This window comes from Carassius auratus, chromosome 22 (genome assembly GCF_003368295.1).
Source record: "Carassius auratus strain Wakin chromosome 22, ASM336829v1, whole genome shotgun sequence".
In the NCBI taxonomy this organism is placed as follows: Eukaryota; Metazoa; Chordata; class Actinopteri; order Cypriniformes; family Cyprinidae; genus Carassius; species Carassius auratus.
Genome location: NC_039264.1, coordinates 15,717,755 through 15,730,453, shown reverse-complemented (window position 1 = coordinate 15,730,453; position 12,699 = coordinate 15,717,755).

The window sequence follows — 12,699 nt, the reverse complement described above, 5'->3', positions numbered from 1 at the left end:
TAAAGAAAAAAAGCACTATAGAGTATTTTAAAACAGTATATTGCAGCTCATTTGGGCTATTTGTATAGTGGATTTCATTGTATGGAAAAGAACAGCTCAAACATTCTTCGAAATATCTCCTTTTTTATTCAACATATGCAAGAATGCCATATGAGTTCAGAACTACACGAGGGTGAGCAAATTATATCAAAATTTCATTTTTAGACAAACTGTCCCTTTCAAATATATAGCACATTTACATAAGCTCTTTGAATGTAAGCATATTATCTCAGCCCATCCGTAAAGGAAGGCCTCTTCATGTGTTTGTTCCTGTTCTGTATCTCTGTCACTCCTCATAAGATTTCCTCCCACTCAGGACAGCACAGTGTGCTTCTTACACCCACTCAGCCTCCAACAAGCCCACAAAACTGACTTCACTTTCCTGCACATTTTACTCATGTTACAAATTCTACTAACTCTTATTGTACAGTTATGAGCTCTAATATGCCACGGTCTTAAAAAAAAAAAAAAAAAAAAACGTACTTGTAGTTGGCATGTAGAAAAGCATTAAGTTGGAATTCAGAAGTGTGTTAGATGAAGTACAAGGGACCTGGGTTTTCTTGTGAGACATGGGATAATGTGAAAAGCTTCTTAAAGCAACACCTGACATGCACTGAGCTCTTAAAGAAATGTTACGGGGAAATTCAAACGTTACATAATATTCATTTTAGCTCTCATATTGCATATATTCAGTTCATTGGACTGAGACGCTGTTCATCTCATTTTAGTCTTCAAATTTGTTGTTCCAATATAAAAAATATTTATTAAGCACTATTTGTTTCAGTGTTACAGACACGACTGTGTGAGTGATAAAAATACAGTTTTAATCATTTAAATAAAGCTAACGATAAACTTTATTTGTATTTATTATTTTGTATTATGTATTTATGTCAGTAAAGACTTTTCAACATTCCAAATTGTAATGTTAGGTAAAAACTGTTATCCTGAATGCACTGTACGTCGCTTTGATAAAAGCAACTGCTAATTGCATTAATTTAATTTAATTTAATTTAATTTAATTTAATTTAATTTAATTTAATTTAATTTAATTTAATGCTATTTTACAGTTTTACTGTATATTGTATTTTTTGCTTAAAACAACTGTTTGTGTGTTATTCTTATTATCATTATTACACCTAATCTGCATATGCATATTTCCAGTCCTATGAGGACTATAATAGTTTTTTTTTTTTTTGCAAACTAAACCGTAAATAAATGATTTAACATGTATGTGCTCTACTTTTCAGCTTAAACCGGTCTGAATTGCTCCATAAACTTCCATTCAAACTGTACATGCCAGTTTGGGTTATTTTTACAGGCTGCAGATGATGTTGACAGTGCTCAACTTAAACCAGGGACACTGCTTCAAAGAAGCACTATGCTAAAAAAAGTGTTTGGGTTGTGTAAGGGCTAATTTTGTATAGCTGTCTGAGTAGATTAGTATGCATGTCTGAAGCTGTCTGAAAAGATATCTGTTTCTGCCAACACCGTTTGAACAAATTATAATGGGAAATTACATCTATTTCCCTCCTAAAATCATTATTCAGGTGTCGACGAGACCTATCTGACTCAGTTCACAAAATATTACTTATGGGCACAGATGGGCTGCCAAGGGGCGATGAGTTGTATGTTTTAAACACCAAAATGTTTCAACTTATTTCAACCTATATAGTAAAAAGTTTAGTGGTTGCCTTCAATCATAATCAAAAATAAACATAGCAATCAATTATATTTTAAAGTATATTAAAACAGAAAACCAATATTATACATTTAAAAAATATCTAAATATTACAGTCTTTTCTGTATTTTTTTATCAAATAAATACAGCCTTGGTGAGCACAAGAGACTCCATTAAAGAAAAATCTTCCTGATCCCAGACTTTTGAACATTATTGTATATTCAATTGTATTATGTCCTAAATGTTAGATTTTAATAACAATGCATTTATACTAAATACATATCCTACAATTCAGTAACTCTAGAAGCCCTTTGGGATAAACTCTGGATATTCCAACCCTATGAAAGCTCTTGCACGCTGCACAAGCTGTCTCAAATTGCTCTTGTCAAACCAAACCCTCTCCAAAATAAGCTTTGTTGACAAGTCGTGTTTACAACAATATTTAACTAATGAATTGCAAAGTGTGGAAGATGGATAGCAAAAATGAGAGGCAAACACATCACAGACTAAATGTCAGATGTCAACGGGTCTGCCATGACTGAGCATGTTTTGGAAACTGATCTGAGATTGAACCTGACAGAAGTTAAATGACACTGAGCTCTGGTGACTCGAGCAACAATTCAGAAGGCTGGAGTTTTGCCGTTATCCTGCTCACAGTCTGCAGGGAACTCATGGCATGGCAATCCTGGGAATCTATAATGATGGATATTGAGCCAGGTATATGTCTGACAAACATTCAATCAACGGAAAAAACTTTTTTCAGATGTTCTAAAAATAATTTTCACCAATGTGTGGGTTCCTTTAAAAATGTAAGGCCAAATCCATTAGCTCAGTGATTTTTTTGGCCACTCAGTCCAAGTTTTTTCCTAATTTAGCTCAACTGGTAGAGCACTGTGCAAGTATATTGCCATGGTCACAGTTCAATTCACAAGGAACACGCCGATACACTTACAAATCTTAAAAATCGTATCACCCCTTAACTTAGGGGTGGTGTTGGGTAGTTTGGGTAGTTTGGCTTAACTATTCCTTTAAACAAACAAATATCCCATGTCAGGTTGAACTGCTTTTGTGCACAGGAAGTGCCCTTGGGTCTTTGCAAGGTCTCTTTAGACAAAACAGGAGGATAACAAGGTGACCCTAATTCTCACCCCCACACCATTAGAAACTGCCTGTGTAATGTCTTATATGGCTGACTGCTAACAATCATCTCATTGAGACGTCCCTGAACATGGGTTATTTGCCTTCAGAATGTAATCATGCATGTAAATGTTTCACCCCCATTACAAGCCCCCTGAATACCTAAAGCAGTTAAATGATTAAGACTTCCTGGGACATGATGAGGTTCGTTTCTATTCAGTACCATTACCACATCTATTTGATCTGCACTACTGAGTACTTCAAGTGCCTGTTATGTACCTCTGACATTTAATAATGTGGCAACAAAATCAATTTAAATACTACACCTATTACTACTTCTACTACTATGGATAAAATGAGAATAAAGTAACACAGGTTTTTTTATTGCTAAATTTTCAAATTTATACAAATGTTTAGGTAGTTAGAAAGACTGAAAAAGAGCTCATGGTAGGGCTGTCTTTTAAGGGTTTATATGTTATTATCATCAAAACATTTCTGTATGGAGGACATGTATATTCAAAACAACATGATATTATACCATGGTAATTTATGTATTGTTTATGATACATGGTATAACTAGAATTTTGGAGTCTTGTTTCAATGCAATAAAAGTAAAGCAGTCTTTCGAAGCCATGGGATTACAAAGCATAGTATTTCAGGACAATGGACAGCAACCAAACAAACACAACCTTCAGACAGGACCATGGACAGCATCCTAAACAGCAAAATATCCTAATAGCACCATGGACAGCATCCTAAAGAGCAAACAATTGATGGGATAAAGTAAGGTTTACAAAACTTTTAATCCATTGAACCTATTCCATTGTAAAATGATTCACTGTTTCAAAGCATTTGAAATGACACAAGCTGGTTAAAATGATGTAAATGCAACTAAACAGCTCAAAAATACTTACAAACAAGTTTTATTGATAGTGTAATCTGCAATAAACAAATCATTTAATACCATTAAATATGAACTGTCCATATAATGTGTGGTTTTAATAAATAGTAGGGCTTGTTTTGTCTGATTTATGTAGGGCTTGGTTAATCAGGCAAAACGAGAATATTAAGTACAACGCTTCCCTTTTATTATACAAATGTATCATTGAAAGGATTTTTTTTTTTTTTAGATGATGTAAAATCCACAGACACTGATTCATTGGTTCACTGCCTTCAAGAGAGAACCAGTGAAATTTCAAAACAGTTATGATATAACGAAGCTGCATTTATAAAAGCTTTTTTACTGTAGTCACAATGTTATATTAAGTCATGTTTTTCATGAAACACTGATACAAGCATAAAACCCCCACCCCACTTTATTGGTATTTGAAGAGTATTTTTTTGTTGTTGAACTTTATTCTTGTACAGATTGCGCTTTTTCTGTTGCTCATGAAAACGTTTCTGAAACGTCTGTCTTTTTGACAAATATTATATTTTGTTTCCTTCATCAGTGATAGAATATAAAAGCACTGCGCGAATGTCCCTGGAACAGTAAGTGTCCGACTTGACATCTCTGCTTTCAACCCTCAACTGAAAACCAACAACTCTAGTCAATCGGTCTGTGCAGTGCAACATGAAATCAAGCTCACCTAGTGACTAGATGGACAGTGAAGTGGACAGCACCATGGACAGCTCCGTAAAGAGCAAATGACTAGATAGCGCCATGGACAACACCATACAGAGTAAATGACTAGATAGCACCATGGACAGCACTCTAAAGAGCAAATTACTAGTTAGCACCACGGACAGCACCCTAAAACAGAAAACAAGTAGACAGTACCATGAAAAGCATCCTAATAGGCAAACCATCCAGACAGGACCACGGACAAGACCCTAAAGAGCAAAATATCTAGAAAGTACCATGGACACCCAGGTAAAAATAAAAATAAAAATAAAAATTACACTTATATTGTGTAATTAAATATTTTTTTATATATATATATATATTTTTTTTTTTCTTCCTGTGCCTCAAATGGTAGAATATTGCGTTAGCAGCACAAAGTTGTGGGTTCGATTCCCAAGGAACACATGTTAGGTAAAAAATGTTTTGGATAAAAGAGTCTGCTAAATGAATAAATGTAAGTGTATATGCAGAGATAGTATGCTAAAAGCACATTTTAGTCCATATTCACGGTGTCCCAAAATAGCATAGTTGAGTACACTCAGTTGATCTTAAGTTTATATAATAGAGCACATTATGTAGACGGTTTCAACGGCAACAACATAAACAAACGTAACTGCGCATGTGCGCTTTTGTGGCCCTAACTTAACTTCCGGTATGCAAATTAATTATTTCCGAGGAGGAGATTCATAAAGCGCGAGAAATAGAGGTTTAACCCAGTAACAGCTGTAAACAAAGCAGAGCTACGCTCACAAATGCTGCGTTATCAGGCATATAACATTCCTTCAGAAATAGTGATATAAAACACCTGTGCCTCGTTTTGATATGTAAACATATAAGGAATTATTATTATTAAACGTGCAGCACGTAACCTCACTCATGTTTATTCAACTAAGCCTTTTTGAAAATCGATCAGTTTTAAAATCGTGGCGATTCTCCAAAAATGTATAAATGTATGGGAAACACATCCCACAGCACAACCACCTGAGACTAAATTCAGTCTACTCATCACCTTAACTTTAACTGCGTTTGTAGAAGGCACTGCAGCCAGACCCATATACACAACACAGACCGGAAGTTAACTTAGGACCAGGCGCGTGCGCCCGATGAAACCGTCTATAGGCTAAGTGTACTTTTTTTATATATATATATATGTAGTAACCCATCACAGCTCACAGCAGGGCCAATGCAATTTTACACCGGGCTCAAGATGGCTCCGACGGACTCTCAGCAGTGTGATGTGGCGTGTAAAATCCTGGGCCTTTTCCAGGACAGTGGTCCTCTCTGAGTCTGCTGTTGTCTAGGTAAGTGAAGTGGGCAGTTTTAATAAGCCGGGACATCGATTCCTCCTGGTCTCCTATCCCCTGCTCAATGAGGAAGCAAACAATTGAGCACTGTTCCCTCCACAACACCTTTCCATCCCATTAGTTCCACACGACTCAACGCGCATTTCCCTCCTCCTGCCACCTGGGGTGTCAAGAACAGAAATAATGTGATCAAGCCAAGACTTTTTGCCTGTACATAAAGCTTTTTCTTTTCTTTCTTTTTTTTTTTCAAAGACTTTCATCCGGCTGCTCTTTCGAAGAGTGTTTTTGTCTTGCCGTCAGATGTTATTTGTAATATTCCATGACAGTGTGCTTTACAGACAAGAATGTTGAATAAGTGCAGAACCTAATAGAGGGTAGGAATTCCTGGCAAAACATCAAAATATATTTGGTGGAAAACAACAAGAGGAGAGCTAGTGCATGTTAAGAGCTCAGAAACGCGCTACTTTCCGGAGTCTGCATTAGGTGTGCATGGAATGGGAGTTCAAGGTATGCATTTGTAGCTTGTGTCTTTGACAGAGGTTTGCATGTTTGTTTCAGGTCAGGCTTTGATGCGGTCCCTGCCCATGACCTGAATGTTAAATACAAAACATAACAGCGACTGCACCGACACAGAAACATGTTTGCTGACGGCCTGCTTTTGTTACGTGCAGAGAATGTTTACTATGAATATAGTCAGCGTATATATCTGCAAGTTGCATATCCTGGTATTTCCATTGTTTCTTGTGCCATCCTATCTATCTATCAGGTCTGTCTGAGTACTTTTGTACCTGTCCATCTCTCAATTTACCTGGCAGTCTGTCTTTTATTCATATGAAATGTCTTCTCGGCATGTTTTATCAAATGCAACAGTGACCAATGTGGGTTTTTCCAGATAATTTATGGATATTCTGTGTCCACCACTGCTATCATCTCTATTGTATGACGCTGGTCCTCCCCGTCAGGCGATTGTACAGTAAATGTTCAATTATGAGGAACTCCGGAGGGTGTGAGGCCTTATCTTGAGCACTTGAGTCAGAGTAGATAGACACACACCTCGCTGGGATAAATCCTTCTCACACTCCACTGGGGATAACGCAGAGATAAGATTTCCATGAGAAGTCAATGCCTGACTTCAGCTTTTCTGCTCTTCAAAAGAGGCAAGAGCGGTATAAGGAAATGTTGCCAACAATACAGCAGGAAGGAGAAACCGGGAACTCTTCAGAGATTTGTACAGTTTATAGAGTGCTGGGACGTCGTGAATCACTTCATGTGGACAGTTCGTATAGAAATCCAGTCAAATAGATTCACATAACGTAAGACCACATTCAATCGAAATAGTTCTAGTTGTTTTAGATGTATTATGTCTAGTCTCGACAGCTGCACTGTTTATATTTACTTAACCAGCAATTCAAATGTAATACAGTTTACATTCATCAAGCTAAACCTTCAGTCCTCTTACACTGAAGAAAAAAGAAAAAAAAAGATTTAAGGCAGCAGCTGACCTTAAATTGATTAGTTTTTATTTAATTATTTATTTAGTGTACCTTTTAACAGAGAAAATTTTAGTGTAATTTTAGTCAGTTTAGCCTGTTATTTTAAGTGACATTAAAAATTAAGAAAATCTACCATAACTTCATAAAAAGAAAATGAAGTTTGTTACATTCATTTGATTATTATATAATTTTATGTAAATTTAATTTTACCGATTACTGTGCAACTATGTTACCCATTCAGATTTTCTTAATATTTTATATTGCATAAATTTAGTCTAATATACTTCATGCTATTTTATTATTATTTTTATTTTTTTTTGGTCACTTTATTTCAAGGACCAATTCTCACTATTAACTAACCATTAACTATGACTTTTGCCTCAATTAACTCCTTATTTGCTGCTTATTAATAGTTTATAAGGTAGTTGTTAAGTTTAGGGTATTGGGTAGGATTATGGATGTCATGCATTATATGTACTTTATAAACACTTATAAACAGCCAATATGTTAATAATAGACATGCTAATAAGCAACTACTTAGTAGTGTGAATTGGACTCTATACTAAAGTGTTACCCCCAAGTTACTGAATGAATATTACTTTCTTTTTTTTTCAATTATAGACATAAAAATGTATCAATAACTACAAATATTTGTTCCCAAACTAGTTACTCCTACAGCTTATTTTAGATCAAATGTGAAACACTGCTCAGGCATAGGATTTATTTATTTATGATTTGATACAAATATTGTCTATTTTATTTACATTCAAATTTATTTCTATGAAAAAAAAAAAAAAAAAAATATATATATATATATATATATAACGTAAGACCACACACACATATATATATATATATATATATATATATATATATATATATATATATATATATATATATTTTCATAGAAATAAATTTGAATGTAAATATAATATTTGTTTAGTTTTATTTTGTTTCTATTTGTTCTTTTAATTTAATTATTTAATATTATTTAACCATTTTTAATAACTTAATATATTTATTCAATTGAATGTGAATGTATTAATATTCATGTAACATTAATTTTAATTAAAAGTAAACAGTATCTGAATCATTTATTTAATAATTTGTAGTTTTTTAATAATTGTTCTTTTTAAAAATATATTTAATAATAATAATAATGTCATATATATATATATATATATAACGTAAGACCACATATATATATATATATATATATATATATATATATATATATATATATATATATATATATATTGAATTTTAGTAACAGGGTTAATAAATCTGAAACGTCATAAAATATATACCTGCTCTGATGGACGATATTGAGGTGAACGAACCTTACTTAAAAAACAAAAACAACAACAACAACACACACACTTCAGTTTCAGGTCCAATTCTGTGCCTCGTTCATGGAAACTGGCTTGAAATAGCAAAAAGCTTTTTTTCCAGATGGATTATGTTGCTGGTGTTTATCGTCCTCTCAGATGTTTGGCCTCTCATAAGGGTCAGCTCTCTGTTCTGCTATCAGCTCTCTGTTCATTCAGGCCCTTTGCAAAGCTATCTGCCAGCGCAGCCAAACTGTTCCCCGCCTATTCAATCCACTATTTCAGGGAGACACATGTATTTCTGGTCACTGCATGGCAGTCATTAAGTCTTTAAATGTATCCCATGGTGCAATTAGGCCACCCACACATGTGAGACGCTCTCCTCGGCTGGCGGCAGCAGCAAGTCGCACGCTTTCACCACAGCTTTAGATTATGACAATGAGAACCATCGCAGGTTAAGAGCAAAGCTGTAATAGAGTTTATGTGTGAAACGCTTCAGCGCATTTTGACACTTGTTCTAAAGCTGAACAAATTTAGTGGATGTTGATTATTCCAGCTGTGCAAACACAATATGATATGATATGATCTTCTAGTTAGAGACTATATATTTCTAGTGGAAAGATTGCGCTAAATAAATTAGCATATTAAATTGGAACAAGCAAGGGCTTTACGCAATATTTGATCTTATATTTCTTTCAATAGGAATTTATTATTAATTTAATGTAATGTTAATTCGATTTTAATTGAAATAACATACAATATAATTACAGTACTTGACCTTTTAAATATTAAAATAAATATTACTTTTATTTTATTTTCTTAAATTCTTAAATATACACTTAAATGTAATAATTTAACACAAAACTGAATTGAATTTGATATTTATTTCATAATAGCTAATTAATTATAATTAATACCGTATGCTACCGTACATAACAGTACAATCTAATATGTTATGTATATGTAATGTATTTTATAATAATCATTTAGTTGTATTTTTCCTGTTTCTTTTTTTTCAGGAAATATGTAATGTTAATTACATTTGATTTAATATTATTTGTTTAATTATGTTATTAAACATTAAATATTAACAATAATGTTAATAATATTCATTTTTTATTAAATACTTTACATTTTAAACTAAATGAAACAGTATTTCATCTTATATTGTATAATATTAGTTTAGTTTTATTTTTTGCCATTTTAATGTCAATTAAATTAAAATTTAAAAAGTTAAATAGTTACATTTATATCAAATTAAACAGTATTTGATCCCATATTTTATAATATTTGTTTAGTTTTATTTTGTTTCTATTTGTTCTTTTAATTTAATTATTTAATATTATTTAACCATTTTTAATAACTTAATATATTTATTCAATTGAATGTGAATGTATTAATATTCATGTAACATTAATTTTAATTAAAAGTAAACAGTATCTGAATCATTTATTTAATAATTTGTAGTTTTTTAATAATTGTTCTTTTTAAAAATATATTTAATAATAATAATAATGTCATATTATTTCAATTTAATGGTTTAATATTCAATTAATTTAATATCTATAACATTATTATTATTATTATTATTATAATTAATATTATTTTTGAAAGGGTAATTAAAAAGAATAGTACATTAACAATATATTAATTAATAATTTAATAATAATAATTTCATAATTTTTTATTTATTTAAATACTATCCATCAATCTGTGGCATTGTGTTAATGTTAATGCTTTTAAATCTAAGATTTGCTTTTTTTGGCAAGAATAATCTCTTAGCAAAATCTATTTTTAATAAATAAGATAGTTGAGGACCATTTCTTTATGCACAATCGGTGTTTAATTTGTTTTTTCTTTATAATTTTCACACTGTATGTTTGTGCTTAAAGGCTAAAAACACTGTTATGACTGTTCTGCACCACTAACCTCACAAAATAAACCTGCAAAACTGTTTCCTAACATAAAACAATAGTATATAAACCCATGTCCTACACTAGATAGATTGTGCAGCCCTTCGTGTCCCACACGTTTGAACCAAAGCATTGTATCCGTGCTCACAATGCAAAGCAGTTTATTGTGTTTCATGTTAGTGCGCCAAATCCTGCAACAATTCGCCTCATAATATTCTTAGCCTCATATTGACACAAGAAAAATTTCAGCTGTATCTCTCAGTCGCCGCTTCATGGTATGAAATGTATTTATCCAACAATACACAATATGCATCCAGTCAGCGCACAGGAAACGAATTGAAAACAATATCAGCGAGGCCTATAATGGTTACTGTTGTGTCTTCGCACATACATCAGGGCAGAACAATTGTGTCATTTTTTAAATTGCTAATGCATTCTGGAAGTTTTCGAGCTAGAAATGCCTTCAGTGACCTTTGGGTGTGAGTTTCTTCATATTGTGTCTGAATCCTGTTTCATTCTGTGTCTCTTTGTTAGGCTCTTCATCTTCAGGGTCACTATGATGACATTAAAGGCTAGTTCACCCCAAAAATTACCGTGGAAAGCTGTCGTTGTTTGCTCATACACAAATGATTTCTTCAGTCAGTCAGTAAAATAAAATAAAATAAAGCAGTTTTGAACTATGCTCAAAGCTGCTGTTTTCTATACAGGTATCTAAAATCAAAAGTACGTCAGCGCACCTACATGAAATTCTGCCATGTTTTCAGCCTCTGCCACATAAACATATGAGTACATGAACACATGAACAATCTCGACAACCGAGTCACTTCATGAGCATTTTATAGTTTAATTTGAGAAAAAAACTATTGTCATCATATAATACATACAAAGAAACGTAAAGGTCTTCACAGCAGCCGTCAAAATAAAAGGTTGGTTTAACTTGAAGAAACTGTGACATAAATATATTACTTAATGTATTGTTAGTATTACTACTTATAAAATTATTGTTAAATCATATTTTTTATGAATAAAAAATAAAAAATATATATACATATACATATATATATATTGGAATTTGGGAAAAAAGAAAAGTGATTTCATAGGACCCTAATTATAATTATACAATTATATAAACACATACTGTGTATTTGTGTCTTGTTTATGTGTGTTTAACTGTCAGAAAAAAAAAATAAAACTCTGAAAAACACTAGTTAAAATAGGACAAAAATACAATTCTGTGATTGTAATTTTCAGTGCAAAGCTTAAAAACATAATATCCCAATCAATGAATTTGAAACCTAATTGCTACTGAGTCCTGACAGCCACAGAGATATTTGGATTGGTTTGTTAACATGTTTAAGGAAACCCTGAGACCTCCAGCCATCAGACTGAGAGTGGTTAGATGGCCTTTGACACCCTTTAACAACAAGAGACAGAGATAAGTGGAGTCTGTGTGAAATATGATTAAACTAGAGGCTTGTGCACGCCTATGATTTAAAGAGTGTGCTGCAAACAATTCATCTTCACAACCCACACACAGTCAGCGTTTTTTTTTTGTGGAACAAAAAAAAAAACTAAAAGCAGGAGAGAGGAGGACACGCCGGGGGGTAGGTGGACCAAACTGGGCCAGAAAAGGCATCTCTCTTTGGGAATATTTTAATAGGTAAACACATACATTTTAATGTGTGCAAATACCAGGGTTTGAAAGCAGTGGAAACGCAGTGTTCTACTTTTTTTACTGTGATTTATAAACAGCTGGTGCAAATGCAGTGTTTCAAAAATAAACATAAAATAACACACTTACCTTTTTCCCGCCGTAATTAGCACAATTATCGTACAGTTGGTGATGTACAAAGTGTAAATGTATTGTTTTCACATGCTCATTGATGAAGGTTTAAACTTCCCTGACTAGAGAATCACCAGCGTAGGGGAATCACCAATGCCGATCCTCCCTATACGCAAATTACACAAGCTGCGTACGGTCTCCCAAACACCAGGGGGCCCACTTGCTCTCAAAGATGATTTAATTTTACCTTTGTTTTTGTATTTGCCGAGCAGTTATGAAAACATGAATGATAGTTTATTTTAAATTATCGCCCTTTCTACGTAAAAATTAGTCAAATTGCGTAATGTGAATGTCGTACATTCTTGCTCGAGAATATAAAAACGAGTCGAAAGTGTGCCAA